The sequence below is a fragment of the Ptychodera flava genome, chromosome 7, assembly GCF_041260155.1.
Source record: "Ptychodera flava strain L36383 chromosome 7, AS_Pfla_20210202, whole genome shotgun sequence".
NCBI classification, from domain to species: Eukaryota; Metazoa; Hemichordata; class Enteropneusta; family Ptychoderidae; genus Ptychodera; species Ptychodera flava.
This window is the reverse complement of record NC_091934.1, coordinates 21,420,860-21,440,936: the sequence shown is the minus strand read 5'-3', so window position 1 is coordinate 21,440,936 and position 20,077 is coordinate 21,420,860. Positions and strand designations below refer to the sequence as shown.

General features: G+C 38.4%; 1 long non-coding RNA gene across 1 annotated transcript; it reads right to left on the bottom strand.

Annotated features, from left to right (window-relative positions):
• Nucleotides 1-11,840: 11,840 nt before the first annotated feature.
• On the bottom strand, nt 11,841-15,851 carry LOC139136991 (uncharacterized). Its single transcript, XR_011553284.1, has 4 exons — nt 14,355-15,851; nt 13,666-13,875; nt 12,546-12,663; nt 11,841-12,391 (listed from the first exon to the last, which is right to left on the bottom strand). It is a non-coding gene; the product is annotated as an uncharacterized lncRNA (long non-coding RNA).
• Nucleotides 15,852-20,077: the final 4,226 nt, after the last annotated feature.

Sequence of the window (20,077 nt, the reverse complement as noted above, 5' to 3'; positions counted from 1 at the left end):
CACCTGTAAATCTGAACAAAAGTATAATTATCTGTCACATGTACATCTTGGCTTGACAACTCTGAGGCTTGTCTTATTGTAAATCAAGCTCACTGAGGGCAATGAACAATTCCTATTACTTACATATTAGAGATATAGCAAGTTTTGTCAGGGAAATTATTTAACAGTTACCTGTACTGAGACTACTAGTACTATGAAAAGTTAAATAATACTTTTAGGTGAAATTCCAATATCATAATTGTTGTCCACATCTGAACTTTTAAATACCCTATTTGGATCAAGTACATTTGCATCAATTATCAAACACCTATAAAAGCACATATTAATTTAGTTTAGCATTTTAAAAAATTATTCTTAGTTTTTTCATAGACTCCAAGGTATAGTGAATCAACATTCGATGAAATTCCAAAATCCAATTTCTTGCACACATATCAACCTTTAACCATCCTAGGCTAACTAAGTACTTTAAAATGAATTATCAAATGTCTCTAAATACACAGATTTTGATAGTTTTGTATTGGAAAAAAATTATTCATATTTTCCTCATAGACTCCCATGTACAGTGAATCTACATTTTGGTATAATTCCAAAATCCAATTTCTGGCAAACACATCCATTTGTTACCACCCTAATCTAATCTAATCTTGTACATTGATATCAATAATCGAGAGTACATAAATACATTGGTTTACCTATTTTTGTATTGGAAAAAAATTATTCATACTTTCCTCATAGACTCCCATGTATAGTGGATGAACATTTTCAGTGAAATTCCATAATCAGATTTCTTGTACACATAATATGCACATTTAACCATCATATTCTAATCAAGTACAATTATGTTAATTATTGAACGTCTGTATATGCACAAGTATACCAAGTTTTTCATGGAAAAAAAAATTATTCACAATTTTATCATTAACTCCCATGTATAGTGGATGAACATTTTTGGTGAAATTCTAAGGTCAAACTTTTTGTCCACATGCCAGTTGTAACAACCCTATTTCATTTAAGTACATTTATGTAAATTATCAAATATCTATAAATGCATAGATATAGTTTTGCATTGAAAAAGTACTACATAGATTTCTCATACATGTATGAGAAAATATATGTATACCATGTATAGTGAATCAACATTATCAACAGCTGATTTTTAATTAAATCCAAATATCAAAATTTTGTACACACATGCTTGCGCAAAAATATTGCGTTCCTCCTCCAGTAATTTCTGTCCAACCCCTTTGAGGGGTAATTTTAAAATTATAAGCAAGCCAGAAGGGGAAATCTGAGCATCAACACCTTTTGAGTTTGTAAGGAAGGTCATTTGAAAAAATCTAAGCTCTTTTTTGGGGATTCTATCGCTCCATACCCCCGAGGTGTTTGTGTGTGCAGCTTTACTCAAGCAATGTGGGGGGGGGGGGGTCATGAAATTTTTGTCATCTTGAAAGGGGGGTCATCAATTTTTTGGTACAATGGGTAGGGGGTTCACTTATTTTGACTGATGCGCAGGAAGAATTTGCCGGCCCACCCCGGCCATAACAACTGAACCCTCCCTTAGTTTTTCTGTCTGTTGTCTGTCTGTCTGTCTGTCTGTCTCAGAGATCTTATGAATGGCTCATTTGATCGGGATACACTATTACATTGAGTCTGTTTGGTAATGACAAGAACTGATTAGTTTTTGGAGGTTGTGACTTGCATAGTAATACCAACTTGCATAATTAATCATCAAGATGCCACCAATTTTCAGAAAAACTACAGCATACCTGATGAATCCTGGTACATAGAGATATTGGCCATGGAAACATATGGCAGTTTTCAAGGTCATTAAGCAGCTTCGTGTCAGTGATAACGCCAGTTTGCATATTTAAGGAACTTTAACAATCATGGATATTCTTGAAAGAGTTTACCAAAGTTAATGAAGCTTTTTAAATATGTCGATGGTAAACAGTTACAACAGCAGTGAAAGACATTTAGCACTTCCATGCCGACTGTTCACTAATTTGCATATCTGATACATGTAGAGTCTTTACCGAAGCCATGTAGCCATGATAATATACCAAAGTTTATGAAATGGCGTACAGACCTGAAATTGATCTAATACGGCACGATATGTGTAAAGTTAAAGGCATAGAACCATTTTATATGGAATAATTGGATGTTTATCAAGCTTTCAAAATTTTATGATAACATTGCAGATTGCCATATTCGATTAATTTTGCTTGTGATGTTGTTCATAAAAAGACTTGGTAACTTTGTCTGAGAAAGCGAATGTCAGAGTGCAGGAAGCTGCGAACACCTCTTTAGCTGAAACTCGGGAGCATTTTTCGTTTACATTATTTGTTTGACTTCAAGTTGTTGCCACTCGCTTTCGCATTTCCTTGCCAAATCTACAGAGATCTTTTATTGGTCAGCGCAGTACAGCTAGCAATCTGCCAATCTCGCGATCCGCTAGTCACTTTGCCTTTAGATGGCATATGAGTGATGTCAAAATGGCCAAGCTACGTAAGTAACAATAAAGTACTCGTCTTGGTTTTTTTGTTACATACGCGATCATTCGGACTCAATACACCGAATGATTCACGAAACCACGGGAATATATCACAGTCTTATTTTTAGTAAATTAATCTGATTCTACAATATGTGGTATGATTGCAGATGTAAATTCATTTTTTCCTATCGGGTAGGATATATGTTCTAAGGTGAGGAATACAAATATGTCCATGGTAACCGAATCTTCTCTGTAAGACTTTTTTCGCTAATAGCCATACATTTCTTTCATTAAATATACATTATATATGATAGTGAGCATGCGTGCGTGAGTGCTTCACGAACTCTACAACGTGTCCGTCAGAAAAATGTAACAACTAGCCGGCTATTGAACCACTCTTTTTTGGGAGTGGAGATTTAGCCGAGCGGTTCTCTCTGTGGCCTCTCCGCTAGGCTACTGATGCCGTATGTTGTGGGTTCGAACCCGATTGAAAACTAGCCGTATTTTCTATCCTGGGTTGGTAACTCTGCTGGTGGACAGAATTGTCCCCGAGGTTATCGTTCGCCCAGTTAAAGCGATGAAATTCGTTTCTTCGCCTCGATAAAGTTTGAATGTGCGATGTATGATAGTGAGCATGCGTGCGTGAGTGCTTCACGAACTCTACAACGTGTGGAGCGGTCTCAGTCAGAAAAATGTAACAACTTAGCCGGCTATTGAACCACTCTTTTTTGGGAGTGGAGATTTAGCCGAGCGGTTCTCTCTGTGGCATCTCCGCTAGGCGACTGATGCCGTATGTTGTGAGTTCAAACCTGATTGAAAACTAGCCGTATATTACATTCTCTGTTCCACATTTGAATTGCATTTGTATTCGTTAAGAAGTCTTCTAACAACAATTTATAGACAATTTTTGTTGAAAGTTTTGAAATGTCGATTTCTTCACACTTCCTTTACTAAAAATAAAAGTATGCAATATGTGATATACTACTGGTACAAAAAGTCTATATAAGGAATTCCACAACAGTGTCTTTGTGTTATCTCTTTTGCATTTCGATCTCATGTTAAACCATACTTTCAGACAATCGGTATAAAACCCAGACAACATGTTAGTGATCTCATGAGGCAAATTATTAGGATCAATATATGATCTCAATATACTCTCATTGCAATTTGGTTGTAAAAAGAAGGAAAACAGTATTTTCCACGCTGCTTTGTTGTCATCAAAAATTTTCTAAACCACGTAAATTTTAAAGCAAGTGTAAGCTCGTAGAAACTTGGAATATTTAAACCTCCCTTTTCTATAGGTGACAATAAAACGCCCTTTTTTATTTTATATTTGGAACAATCGATGAAATCAAAAACTAATTGGTCAACTTTTTTGACAACTTTTGGAGGAACATCTAATACTGCTGCTAAGTATAAAAGATTAGATAAACCAAGACTCTTCGTAATTAAAACTTTACCATGTGGAGTTAAGTTTCTCATTTTCCAGGAATTCAAAGTGCTCTCTAATTTTTCGAGCTTTGGCTGCCAATTTAACTCATCGCATTTCTGTTTTTGGACCCAACATATACCCAGGTACTTTTACAGGTTCAGTTGTCCACTTTAACTTCCCACATACTTTCTTTGAATCTTTCAAACTCCCCAGCCAAACAGCGTCAGTTTTGTCTTTATTGATTTTTAAACCAGGTACTTTCTGAAATTGATTCATGATATCCAAAACTCTATTAATAGATTTCTCGTTTCTGACAAAAACGGTAGTGTCATCTGCTAATTGAGCAATACGAGCTTGTTTTTCTTCTACTTCACTCGGTAATTGAACACCACCGATCTCTTTACATTGTCTAATTCTACACGCTAATATTTCTACACATAAAATGAACAACTGGGCACTCAGTGGACATCCTTGTCGCATTCCCCTTTTTAAATTTACAAATTCTGTCATCCAACCATTATTTACACTACTATAAATGTCACTGTACATTACATTAAACCACTTGATAACTTTTTTCGCCAAAATTGAAAACATTTAACACTTCTTCTTTATATTTTCAGTTAACAGAATCAAAAGCTTTTTCAAAGTCAATAAAAAGGACAGCACCTTGTATTTTGTATCTGTAAGTGTAATCAAACATATCTTGTATCAATCTCAAAACTTCTCCAGCTTGTCTACCTTTAATGTAGCCAACTTGATCACAGCTGATCACTGTTGATAGCACTGTTTTTAATCTATTTGCCAAAACTTGTGCCAATATTTTATAATCGGTGCAAAGAAGACTAATGGGTCTCCAATTCTTTAAAAGCTCAGACTTGCTTTTCTTGTGTAATAATGTGATAATTCCTCTTTTCTGTGAAACTGAAAGCATGCCCTCTCGAAAACACTCATTATAGCATTGAAGCAGTAATGGACTTATAAGAGGCCAGCATTTGTTATAAAATTCAATTGTCAATCAATCATACCCGGGTGATTTATTTTTCTTCATATTCTTCAACCATTAAAACACTCTCTATTTGTTACTGGTCTATCACAGAACTTTTTCAGGTTTTCGTCTAACGTAGGAACGACTGAGTCTTGTAAAAGTCCCTAAGAGAAATGTCTCTGTATCTTTTCTCCGTACGATTCTGCATAAAAACTTTTAATTTCTTCTTGAATTTCCCACTGACTGGTAATATAATTTCCATTTGCTTTTTGTAATTTTCTAATAGTTTTATTTCTTCCGTTCCTTTTTTTCGAAACTTAAAAATACTTTGTGTTTTTTTCTCCATGCTCAATCCATCTTGCTCTCGAGCGCATTTGTTTACCTTCACATCGGCCATGTGTAACTCCTCAAATTTCTGTTTTAAGGTATTTAACTTATCATATAAAGCTTTAGATGGTGAACTAGATACATTTTTTTTCGTTTCTACCAGCTCATCATATATTTCGTTTATGGTATTTCTGTTTCTTTTCGCTTTTTCAATGCTGTACTTTATGGTCATCCGTTTAATATCAAGTTTCCATAGATCCCATTTCATTCTCTCTGATTCACACTTATATTTATCAATCAAATTATCAATCAAAATAGCCAGCTTGTTTAAAATACAAGCTATCCTCTAATAGGCTATTGTTAAATTTCCAGAAACCCCTTCCCCTAATCGAGGAATGCAAATTTAATTTCATGACAACTGCGTGATGGTCAGACCTAATTGACGGAACAATTTGGACATCCTGTACATTTTGTATAATCGAGTTATTTATAAGGTGATAATCTAATCTACATTGTACAAATGGTATTGCTCTACGCCATGTAAAACTTTTTTCGTGTGGATGCAAACTCCTCCAAACATCAATCAAATTAATTCGAGACATAAATTGGTTGACATATTTTCTTACGTGCAATTTTCCTCGTTTCCGACAACCCCTTCACTCCCCTTATCTTTATCGAGCTTTAAGTCAAAGGGGATATTGAAATCTCCTGAAATAATAATATCTTCAACAAAACCTTATTATTACAACATACATCATTTACTGACTTAAAGAAGCTCTGTTTTGCTGTTGGTGTATTTGGTGCATAAATATTCATCAGCCAAAATTTCTCTCTTCTTCTATATTTACCATGGCGGTTGCAATGCGGCCATTGCCATCTATGTACGTATCATTTCGCTATATCAAACTTTTTCCAAATAATATGGCTACACCACAGCTATAATTCGTCCCAGGACTCCAAACAATTTTCCCATCCTATTCTTTTTCCCATTTCTTTTCATCTGATTTTAAGCCATAGGTTTCTTGTAAAAGTATAATATCGAAAGCATTTCTTTTACACATGTTAAATACCAATTTTCATTTGAGCTAGCCACGAAGACCTTTTACATTTAGCGTTATAATTGATAGCGCAGACATATTGTTGTAACAAATACAAATTAAAATAATTTCTTATTTTTCTCTATATATCTATATCTAGAAGGACTTATTTGCTGAACTATGTACAGTCAATGGTGGTGATACCACTTCACATAGTCTCTTTTCTCGGCCATGTTCCATAGGCGATGGCGGTGACCTCAACTTTGCGGTCTCGTCCTTCTGTCTTAGTATGCCACTAACGCTAAAATATTTTCTCAGTCCCTTCTTTTTTCCTTCCATTTCCTTCTCTACATCTTGCTGCTTTATGTCTCTTACCTCTTTACGTTGAGTGTTCGTATTTGTTTCTTGTGATACCGATTCCGTTGTCTGTTGCGAGTCTGGAACCGAGTGCACTTCAACTTGCGTCGTGATAACCCTCTGCGGTGATGGAGACATACTTCTATTCATGGCGTTCTCAATCATGTCTTGCGCTTCTCTTGCTTTCATTGAAAAAGATTCAACAAAGCGGTCGACTAACTCAATGTCAACTTGAGGGCAAACTGGCTATATGGCAGCTTTGGTTACACTTGTAGCAAAGCTGCTTCTTGCACTCTTGACTTCGGTGACCAACTTCCTTACAGATGAAACACATCAGCGGTGGCTTTTTCGGACAATCTACTGGTTTGTGACCGCATTCTCGGCATATAGAGCACTCTCTGTCTTGTCCAGAGTAGAAAATTCTGAAATTATAGATTCGTTGCCGTCTATTTTCAATGTACTTTAGTTGAGCAAAGTTCAGGATAGGTACTTTGACACTGGACACAAGACAGTATCTGTTTCCGTTGAAATAAGACCCACCGTCTTCCGGGTCGGTGACCGTATACACTTGACGACTGGCTGCACTCTGTCACAGTTAGCATCTAAGAAATTTGCCACGACTTTATCAGGAATATTTAATGGAAGATCATGCATTGATATTCTAATGCCATTGTCCTCGGGTAGTACAGAGTTCAATGCCATATGTGTACCTGCGATGTCGATGCCTGACACTAGCAGTTTTCTTTTACAAGCAGCATTCTTTGCAAGACTGAAAGATTCAGTCGTTTACGGGCGCTCCGGCGCACTGCATATATAGGGAGGGCGCTGCACAGTAGCTGCCCACATTGGCACATCGCTCCTGTTCTTGTTTCTACTGTTTTCGACATGTCTATGTGTATTGTAGTGATTCTGTTGTGTAAATGATTCATGAACATGGGTGGATACTGGTTGACATGGTTCCTGGTATTATCTTACTGTCCATCACTAACAATCAAGCGAATTTATGCTGTGGAGTTCCAGCATAGAAGACACAGTAAAGATGGTGGTTCTAGCTTCTACAGCTACGGGCGTGAAGAGCTCATTAGCGTAAGAGATTCTATGATCATACAAAAACAACCTGTTTTGGATCTCTCATTCCATTGTAAATCCCAGGGGAAAGGTCAACATTATAGAGGGAGAAGAGCTGGAATCCGAATTAAATCAAGGAAATGGAAAGATAAGCCATTTATCCCATCTGTGACCTTTGGTAATGTTTTTATAAACTTACGTCATGCTACGTTTAACAGTATAACAAATAGATTACTTACAAAAATCTATACCAATGCCAATTCCTGCCACAATACACTAACTGGACAGATATACAACAAACAATCAATAACAAGGTCTATAGAAAGGTAACAGAACAAACTCACTGAACACCGCACTGGGCAAGAACAATATAAATAGTGCGACACATGTCGCACCACAACTGTGTATAACTCCGCCTGACTACAGTTTTTATAAACTTACGTCATGCTACGTTTAACAGTATAACAAATAGATTTTTTATTACTTACAAAATTCTATAACAATGCCAAATTGTAGGAGAATTGCAAGTTACACCTTTTTGTGTGTAATTTGCTAGATGTGGTACCTGGTGAAAATGATAAGCGCTGAATAAGCCCCTACGTTGGTTTATTCATGTTTTAAAACATCCTTCGTATAAGAGTCCTTAACTCTAGAATGGACATAATGATCCATGAAGACAGACCTAGTTTTCCAGCGGCCTAACTTCATAACAATATCTGGATCACAGTCTGTATCAATAGCCACTATAGCTCCTGTCGGCCTGAAATCTTTGGCTGTATAACCCTTCCCCCCACCCAAGGCCAGCTAATGTGATAGCCTCATCCATGATTTTGGAGACAGTGGGTGCTGTGATTGCCTTAAATGGGGGAATAAGTGAAAAAATACAGGTTTATCAAGTGTGGGGCTATCCCTTTGGGTTTTTTGTATGTACATATGCAGTGTTCGCACTGGATCTTTTTTTTTGCTCTACACGACTGGGTATAGTGACCTCAAAACCACTTCTCGAAGTGTCATTTTTGATACCATAAAATGTAACCGTTAATTTGTCATCTTCCGCAAAAGTGAGATTATCGGTAGAAAACACAACTGGTTTTGAAGTATTAGACACTGCATCAAAATACACACTCTTAGGAGCAATGTCTGATGGACGCAACATTAAAGTCAACGCAAGTATAGTTATTGCCTTTAAGCGCAAGTCCTTGAGTGACAATTCATAATTGTTCGGCCAGCCCATGAATAGTCTCCGAAATGGGGCAATGGGCATTACCTTTGAGTGTTTCATAGGTTCTGAAAGAGTTGATTTCACAAGACTCGAAACAAGAAATTGTAATTCTGGGTCACTTGTCAACCATGCGTGACCTAATGCATTACTAAGACAAGATATCGTTGCCTTTGCACATTTAAGCTGTAAATGCGGCTTACTAGATGAATCAGCAATGTGACACAAAAACTCGGCCCAAACTGCAGTAGACTTAGGGGGAAAAGGAGCACCCTTGTCCAAACAAAACTTATGCAATTTTCGCAACAAATTATTGTACAGAGAAAGTGTTGAAGGTGCCCAAGCAAAATGAATTTGGGTTGGTGCCCTCTCTGACCATCCTAATGACTGCAATCTTGATTTCCAGCTATTCTCCAGGCATACAAACGCCAGTGACGATTCTTCAGTGGTTCTGGTCGTGGCCCCTGTGCCCATATTGGCCTTGGGGAATTTGGCAAAGGCATCGGTGGAGCAACTGACATTTGCTTTAACTGATGAAGCCATGTCTGCGCTGGCCAGTACGGTGCAATCACCGTGGCTTGTGCCACTTCACCACTTCTAGTACTCTTGGTATTAAGTGAAACGGAGCATTGACGAAGTTGTTTTGTTGGTTCCAATCCTGTTGACTTAGAGCATCTATTCCGCTTGACATTGGGTCGAAGAACTGACTGTTGTACACTTTCCACTGGCTGTTGTGCATACTGGCGAATCTGTCTACAGTATGTGGTCCCCATATGCGGTTGATATACCGAAATAGGCCTGGGTGTAACTGCCATTCGTATTTTGAGTACACTCGAGACAACCTGTCTGCATGCTATTGTCTATTCCAGCCAAATATTTCGCAGTCAGTGTTATATTTAACTCGAATGCTTCTAGCCACACTGCTGTTGCTAGTTGAGTAAGTTGGGGACTTGGCCCACCTAAGTAATTCACATAGGCGGTTGCTGTAATGTTGTCTGTCAACACCTGCACAGTCTTTCCTTTCAGCAGTGTGCCAACGACTTCAGAGCTAGTAGAATTGCCATTAGCTCTCTGTAATTTGATGGCGTCAAACTCATGCGACGGTTCCAAAGTCCTGACGCGTCCTTGCCGTTGTAAGCTGCTCCCCAGCCTGTTTGTGAGGCGTCCGTTTCTACTTGTGCCTCTATTGGTTTGGTGTGTATTGCTCGTCCATTCCATGAGTTTAGAGCGTTCAGCCACCATTCCAGGTCGAGGCCGGTTGCTTTGTCTATGGTCATCATATCTTTCCATGAGATCTCCTTGCAAGCTGTCGATACAGGTTGCGTAGTAGTAGTTTTCCCGGTGGAATGGCCATTGCAACACACTCTCCTGCTATTCTCGCCAATACTCTGGCTGTAACAGTACCTTTGTTGAGTGTTCTCTTTATGTCGTGTTTCAACTTTTGTACTCTGTCTGATGGAATTTTTATCATTGGGTATCCATCTGGGCCCAGTGAACATACTTTGTACCCGATAAAGTCTTTTGTCTGACTGGGAACCAATGAAGACTTTTCCCAGTTGACAACCCAGCCTAATGCTGTTAGTGTCTGTATTACCATTTCTTTGTACGTTTCGACGCATTCTGGTAGTGCCATCACTAAAATGTCATCAACATATATAACTAACCTCACACCCTTATCTCTGAGGTATTGTACTACTGGCGCAAGGTCTTGTAAAAGAAGTAGGGACTGGCACTAAGTCCAAATGGCAACACTCTCCACGTAAAATATTGACCTTTCCAGTAAAACCCCAGTAATGTCTGTGCTCATGGTGTACTGGAATATGGTGGAAACCATTCTTAATATCCAAGGTTACCAAACAATCATTTGGTTTGATAATCTTTATAACAGTGTTAATGTCTTCATACTGAAACTTTGCTGGATTACAATAAGAGTTCAGGTGGCGTAAGTCAACAATTAATCGCAATTTTCCTCCCTTTTTGGGTACACACCCAATGCGGGATATACACTTTGGTTTATACGAACACTGTTCAATGGCACCTGAATTCAATAACTCTCCTATCTCTTCTGAAACAAACGTGTTTCATGTGTCTCAGAAAGGGGACGATTGTTTAACTCAAAAACTGGTGCTTCGGTAACAAGAGGTAGTTTTACTCCTTCATCTATCCAGTCGGTAATCACTTGTGAAGTTCCTATCTCTTTTCAACATCACCGAATACAGAAATACTTGCTGCTTTAAATTTACTGAAGCAGCACATACTATGAAATTGTGAACAGTCAAATCAAACGACGTCCGTCTAAGATTGTTGACATTCGACTAGTCACCATAGGATCCACTATTTGGCTGGTTTCTCTGTGGTGAATTTCCATGTTGACGTTCTTGAGGCCACTGTGTGGGCATCGTCGATTAGCAACTGTTGATATACATCACCGTTGTTATAATTGTATCGTGAACGATTTCGTCTATAATCTTGGCGATAGCCTTGATTAGAGTTAGACTGCTGTTGGTTTCTTGACGTTGAACCAGCAGCTGCAAGCTGTGTGGCTGTACGCAAACTTGCTAAGGCCTCTGGAGTTAGGCCGGATGTGTGACTTTGAAGTGATCTGAAAATACGTGATGTATTTCTGCAGGGTTCGACATTCGTGTATCCCGCAGGACCAGTAAAATGTTTAATTCAATGGTCCTGCAAAAGATTTGGTAGTCCCGTCTGAAAGTCTCATGACATAACTAGGCAATAACTTGTTGTTCGAAAAATGTTTTATTTCACATTAAAGCAAAACTCTCAGCACTTACAGAACATATCATTTACATTTAGGAGTCAACTGTTACTGACTAGTATCCTAGCCACTGAAGAAAGTCAATGTCAAACATGGTAGAACTGTGGTTTCCACAGTACTGTTCACTAGTCATCACATAGAAATTTGCTGAAACATTGCATATGCTTTCTGTGCATGGTTAAGTCTGTAATTAATGGAAGCATCATCTGATTCATCAGAGTAGAAATCCTCTTCTGCACCAGAATCCTGAGCATCATCATCATCACTATCAGTCATCTTCTGCTGCTGAGATTCACAAGGTTTGCTCATGGCTACACATTCCAATGATTGGTCTTGCTCCTCTCCCGCTCCAGCTGCATCGCTAACCAAAGTGAGACTGTCTTTGGGCTTTGTTTTATTACATTCATTAAAGCAAGGTCGTCTACTCTTTTTGCGCCAAATGTTTATTGGGTCATGTGGATCAAAAGTTTCAATACTCGGACTGTCAAGCTGCACCATCATGAGATCTGACAGACTCGAGTCTGTCAACCGGCTCCTCCAGTCAGTTTTCACAATCTTCATTTGAGAAAAACCTCTTTCGGCTTCAGCTGAACTGGCAGGTAATGATAGGATAAGGTCAATCAATGCCAAAATATTGGGACATTCCCAACCAAAGCAGAGTTGATCTGTGCCCATGTAACTGCAGACACATTGTTGAATCTGTAAAAAGTAAAATTCAAATTGAACAAAAATCAGTGATTTTGATGTATGTGAAACAATTTCAGTGATAATCAAGATTTTGCATTCAAAGTAAATGCTGTAAGTTTGGTAAAAGTTACATGTATGTAATAATGATTTGACAAGACTAACATACCTGGCATACAGAAGGTGTTTAAATCTGATCCATTCTGGATACAAACTCTCAGTATTCTCCTGTTGCAATGCAGGTCCAAACTGTTTAGTCAGCAGAGTCAAGGAATGATTACCAAAGTCTACAAGAAAAGTACCAAAAATTATTTTGCAATATATAATTGAATAATATTACTATATTAACCACACAAATAAAATTGTATCACAGTCTCAGCTGACCGAGGAAATTGAAAATCTTGAAAGTTGCTGAGGAGTATTATTTGAAGAACATAGAACATTATTAAATAATGTAACAAATATAGAGCACAAGGTCAACAGCTCATATTAAAACATTTGTTATGTGAACTCTCAAAACAGTGCTTTAACTTTTTTTCATGTTTCCACACTATTTTAAGTGACTACAATGTAGACATATTTCAGTTGTACAGAATAAACCACACTGTTGGCCTCTGTAACTGACAAGAGACATTGCCCATGTGCCAAATTGCTTACTTATAAATAACTATATTAGTATTGATAACAAAATTTACTAAAAACAGTGATGAGTAAGAACACAACTAAAATTCCATGCAGTGCCATGCCATGCAAATCTACACCAATGCATTGACACATTACCTGGCTCATCTTGAAGGGATGGAGGCCATGCATTTAAGTTAGCAATTGAAGTTGCATTTAGGATTTCTTCATCTACCTCAAACCGATCAGCGAGACAATCTATCAACTTTGTAAGCAGACTTTTCCTAGCACTTGTGAAACTAACTACGTTCCCTGAAAGCATCTGGCCACAAAACATATCACTACCTATGACCTGCATAAGTTTGGGACCATCACTAGGAAAAGAAATGGTAAAATTGAACAATTTTATATCTAATGTACATCAACAGTCACTACGCCCACTGATCTAAGGAAATCTGGGACATGTTTATTTATAAGTAAAAAAGCTTGTTTCTAATCGCACTTCATCACTAGATGCCAATAGTTCAGATCAGAGTGGTTAACGAAATTTCAGGATAATCTGCAGTGGCATTTCACATTTGGTTTTCATTGTTCTGCTGAACTATGCAACTATCAAGCTACAGCATGTGTCCTTAGTAAAACAATGCTATAGCTAAGGAATTACCCACCTTTCCTTGTAAGATTCCAAAATTGCCTGAGCTGATTTCACTTCCCCTAGGATAGATGCAACTGTTGTATGATAATGTTGACAGGCACCTCGATATGTCCCATAATAGAAATAGAAAGTATACTCCATTTTTACTTGTCAGCAATTGAAGAAAATTCCTAGCTTTAGCAGCCGAGTCTTTCCTGCTGGCAGCGTCACTGGTATTCTGTATCTGAAATTTTTTTTAAAGGAAAGTGATTTAGTTGTTTACAGGGGCTGTGGCCTTACATGTAAATATAAATTGTGATATTTTACAAATGATAAATGAAAGGAATAAAAGCAGTACCAGTAGCAAGCCAAATGTACAGTACTACTTCATACAAACAGGCCATATTTGCATGCCAAGACTTGACATAATGTGACAAGATTCACATACAGAATATGGACATGTTGTAATTACAGCTAACTATAGAAATGCATTAATTAGCATGTTATAAATTACAGATCAATTATTAATTTATTTATATTTGAAATGAATTTAAGCTTGTTGTTTTTCATGAAAGGAAACATAGACACAACTTATAAAACCTTACATTTTCTTGTACACATTCAATAATTGTCATCAAAAAACCATGCTGATATATTTTTATTGATGATGCTCATATATTTTCACAGTGGATTGTAAACATTGAGCAATAGAAATTTACTAACCTGTTGAAGATGTGTTACAATAGGTAGGTATCCATCAATGAGGTTCCGTATTGCTCTCTTCGTGTGGGGTAACCATCGCGTACCGGACACTCGAGTTGGCATCAAGGGTTTCATTCCATGTGCATGAAAGGACATTATCAGATTGCTCCTGTTTAAGCTGCTGTTTCGGTAGTAGTAGTATAGATAAGACCATCAATTTTGGAATACAAAGGAGTCGATTTACATGCATCCTTATAAGCCAGTTCAAGTCGGTGAGCAGAACAATGAACACCAAGTATGTAAGGCCTCTGCAAATTATCTTGGAATTTCTTCACCACGCCACCTTTCTTCCCTACCATGACACTTGCCCCATCGGATCCAAAGCCTATGACTTTTTCCTTCCAGGAAGTAGACTCATCTCCCAATGTGGATGATAATAAGGTAGATAAAGCATTTGAAATACCATCGGCATCAGCTTTTGGTACATTCTTCACACCAATAAATTTGGTAGACGAAACACCCAAATGACATGACCTAACATAGCAAATTTCCGCCTCCCTGTGCGAGCTATCGGTAGCACCGTCCGAAATAATGGACAACCATCTCGCTTGATTAATCATAGAAGATAGTTTGTTCCGCTCACAATCGGCTATAGCAGAAACAAATTCTCGTGCCCTTTTGTCATTTCTATACGTAGACCCGACATTCAAACCTTTTGCTTCATCTACGTCACACGACCAAGGAAAATCGGACAATAGTCTGCCATGTTTAGCGAGAGCATGTGACGTTTTGAAGAGAACAACCAGTCTGCTGACAACCTCTTTATTCAAGGATAGAATAATTTTATCGGCCCGAGTCTCGCCAGGTTTCGCCTGCTTGGCTTCCAGCTTACCAACATTCCTGCTATGAGTAACTGAGATGGCATGTGCCTTAACAGAATCTAGTTTAAAATTCGAACATCCCGTCACAAAGGTGCCCACAGCGTCAAATTTTCGACAAACCTCGCAGTACATTTTCCCCTTACCATTACTGACAAAATAGGACAGCCAAGTGTATTTCGTTTTCCAAGCCTCCTGAAATTCACGTACCCGGACGTTATCATCGTAGCACTTGTTTCTTCGACGTACCTCTACTGTAGATCGTGCTTTTTTGGCAGCCGGGGGAGTATAGCCAACCAAAAAACGTTCCATCATTAGTAAAAAATCAGAGCTGAAAATAGATCGTGCGAGTAGTTGCGAGCAAACGGCATGGACGACGCCATTGAACTATGCGCATTGCAAAGTGCGCACCCCATACAGCGCCACCGGACACTATCTGCGTGAAAACACCGGCGCAGTAGTTTTTCAATGGCCGCGCACTTCGAAGTTGCTGACGATCAGTAGATCGTGTTTATTTGCAGTTTAAACCAAAAGCTACTTATCGAAAAGTCACTATCCCATCGGACTTGCAACAAAATAATTTTACTAGTCCTTAAAAAAAGTTACTAGACTCGGGATAGTGGGCCAGCGTGAATGTCGAACCCTGTTTCTGTTGTACTGTCCCTGCACCACTAAAGCTGCTTACTCATCTTGCAAGTATTTAAGATGGGCTAACTGGATTGTAAACAAATCCAGCAGATCATCCTCTTTTATAGTCTGAGCTGTAACCGTGCTCAGAAGTCTGAATGAGGTTTCTAAATATCTCGCTGACTTACTTACAATATTGTAAGTTGGTTGGTCTTCAAGCCTAATACCACGTTTACTGTCCGCCAATTTCAACTCTGATGGTAGGCGTACTTTCTGCAACGAGTCCTTCAGGGTGTTAAATTCCCCTTGTACATCCCCAGAGGCGTAGTTTGTAGCTACGGGGCTGGAGTTCCCTTGCGGATTTTCTCTTTTGCTGAAGGCAGCTGACTTGTCTGATCCTGCTGATCCTGAACGCGAATGCTAGCTACACGTGCGTCACTCGTTCCAGTAGTCCTGTTTCATAAGTCAGGTCCATGACATATGTACCAACATCAGTGATTGGTTCATCTGCTAATTTAAGGTCCATTTGCGTTACGCTGATTGGTGGGACCTCATGCGTTAGGTCTTATTACTATGTATTATTCAGTTTACAGCTCCCTGATTGGTTAATTTGTAGGTCCGGTCCTCCAGTGTTCACTGCCTCATTATGCAATGTCCCACGTGCTTGCTGGCTACCGCTGAAGTAATACGTTTTTCGTGATGTTCACGGATCGGCCGAAAGTTACAACGAAAAATGCCCGACAAACCTTCATGCGTTAAATTTCCATGTTTTTACTTATCCCTGTCCCTTTATGCATTACAGGCATGTTGGCTCGTTGTTTTCCAATTGTTGGTTACGTACAAAGTTCACGCTTTTAATTTTCATTTTGATTTGACGGGGGGGGGGGGGGGGGGCATTGGCCGCATCGACAACAGTGAGGCCTGTGAATGACAAGAGGAAACAATAGAGCTTCAAGGCATTACGTAACAAAAATTACGTCACGGTTTCAAGCGTCAGTAGCTCCACTACCTCCATGTTTCAACCAACTACCACAGGGAAAAGGACAAAATTTCTCCTGGCAATATTTAATTCATGTATAATTCACAGTATCACATAAAATGCCATGAATAGTGAAGGAACTCTCGAACAAGGTCAAATCTAGATATTTTGACAAATATTCGGCATGAGTACCTTTCTTATACTGGGATCGAGCTGCGACCACGTGCAGGCGTCATCAAAAAGTACAGGGACATTGCATAATGAGGCAGTGAACGCTGAAGGACTGGACCTACACATTAACCAATCAGGAAGCTGTAATTGAATAATACATAATAATGAGACCTAACACATGAGGTCCCTCCAATGACTGCTCCGAAAGTGGACCTTAGAGAAGCGGTTTAACCAATTAGAGCATGCAGTACATGTGTGTAGGACATGTAATGTAGGTCATTTTGAAACAGGACTAGTATGGCAGGAAACGCCACTATCGCTACTAGTTACACCCAAATGTTGGTGTCAGAAAGTTTGATCTTGTAACTGAAATTTTTCTTCCATCGAATCAGTATGTCTGCTCATACGATCATTGCCACTCTCGATGTTGTTTAGTCTGACTCAAATTTCTTCTAAAACAGTCTTAATTTGGCTGAAATCGGACTCATAGGTCATCGTGTCTCCGTCCAGCGTAAGCGCACTGGGCAAGAACAATATAAATAGTGCGACACATGTCGCACCACAACTGTGTATAACTCCGCCTGACTACAGTTAGATCTCTCGTCAACAAAATTGATGAACTGCGGGCAAACTGTAGATTCCTGTATGAATATCGAGAGTCATGTATTCTGGGCATAACAGGAAGTTGGCTTGAAAGTTCGATCCCCGATAGTGCTGTTGATGTTACTGGTTTCCATCTCGTGAGAAGCAATAGATCAGCTGAATCAGGGAAAAGTAGGGGCGGTTGATTGGCCCTCTACATAAATGAACGTTGGTGCAACAATATATCGGTTAAAATCAGCTTATGTACTGCAGATGTTGAAATTTTATCAGTTTCCGTAAGGAGGTACGCTACCATTCCAAAAAATGTTGGGACATTCTTGAAGTTGACTTTTCTGAAATAATCTTTATGTGTACATTGCAAAGATATGAAAAAATATGGGTTACCCTTGCAAAATTTTTGAAAAAACACATGCCAAAATTGACAGGAAACCACTAAATCTCCCATTATGCGAAATTTGCACTTACCAGCAGAATCTTTATTTTATTGCAAACGATTAACGGATCCCAGTGTGCATACCACATTTTTGCATTGCCAGGACAGCTGCATTAGGACAATCAACTAAATTTGTGATGTCTTGTCTTAAAAATTAAATATTAGACCCTAAATTTATCATTAAATGTAAAATTAGTCTTTTCTAAAAATATAAACTTCATATAAATGCACGAAATAATTTTCAAAATGTTAAAAAGTACAGCAATATCTATCGAACAGACAGTGTTCTTTGATTTAGAAGCAAAAAAGTTGGGGTCACCGCGCAAATTTTCTTACTAAACAGCAAAAGTGACGAAAAAAGGTGATTTTGTTAAACATGAGATTTGACCCTCTAGCTTACAGATATTATGTCAGAGCTACAATTGTTAATTATTCTCTACTGATCTTTCAAAATAAAAATAACTGTCAATTTTTCAGTGCAAAAATATAATTTCGGTTGTTTTGATTCATATAAACTTCTGAAAGAAATATTATAAGGTCACTAGCATGATTTTTTGCCATTTTGTCCTGTTATTCACGCTCACCAGGTTAGGTAGTCTAAAAGGAACATGTACATCTTCTGGACAAAAGAGGGCGCTCTCCTATATAGAATGGTAGCGTACTACCTTAAGACCATTGTACCTGCCTAGAGAATTCACCAATATCTTTATAACACTGGTATGTATTCCACCGGATACAAACAGAAATGCTGCCGTGAAAACTGTCTATGATGTGGTTACGTCAAGTTCGAACAGTAAGCCGGACAGTCTACATATCCTATTTGGTGATGTCAATCACTGTTTGGATGACTTGAAGCGTGAACTTTCTGGTTTTGAACAGTGTGTCACTTGCAGCACACGTAAGGATGCATTCTTAGACCCTTTATTTTGCAACGTTAAAAAGTCCTATAAATGTAAACAGCTACCTCCGCTGAAAAATAGCGACCATAATATGCTTCACATGATGCCAAAGTGCAAGTCTAAATTGAAACGTTTTAAACCTACAGTATTTGCGAAAGTGATTATGGATGAGTCTAATATTGACAGAATGAATGCGTGTTTCGAGTTAACGGATTGGAATTATTTATTGCGGATGCTGCAGGTGATGTGAATATTTTAGTCGATGTTGTCACTTTTTACGTAAGTTTCTGTAGTAATTTGCATTTTCAGACTAAACATGTCAAATGTTTTCCAAAAATAAGCCATGGGTCACACCAGATCTAAGACGGGCAATACTTGATAAGCAAAATTCATTCGGCAAAGAAGATTATCATCAGAAACAGGTTCAGTTGAACAGAAAAATACGTAAAGCTAAACGGGATTATAAAAATAAAGTTGAAGATCTTTTCAGAACAAATGATTCTAAACAAGCCTGGAAAGACCTAAAGGTTCTTACTGGTATACGGACAAGAACGTAAAAATCATGTTATCTTGTCCGACCCAGGTGCGGCAGACCGTCTGAATAGATTCTATGCTCGTTTTGATCGTGTAGATTTTAGTCATGAACACCGAAACATCAGAGGAAGTTTACAAAGTTCTTTGCAGGACGACTTCACGTTCTCTGAGAGCCTGTTCGTAAAGCTTTAAGTAGAATCAGAGAGAATAAAGCACCTGGTCCGGACAAAATCAGTGGTAGGCTCCTTAAACACTGCAAAGATAGTCTACTTTATATTCTTCATTATGTGTTTGAGTTGTCCTTATCTACAGGTATTTTTCCTTCACCGTGGAAAGTCGGGGAGATAATACCAGTCCCCAAAAAACAACTACCACGGGTAGACAATGATTTCCGTCCTGTCACTTTAACGTCTATTATCTCCAAATGTTTAGAACGAGTTGGTTTAGAATTGCTTATGCCACATATACAGAACCATTTCGATCCTTTGCAATTTGCGTACATATTTGGCCGCTCGACTGACGATGCAATCTGCACACTAGTCCATCGTGCAATAAAGCATTTAGATGCGAAAGCGTCAAATACAGTTAGAGTCTTGTTCATTGATTATTTGTCAGCATTC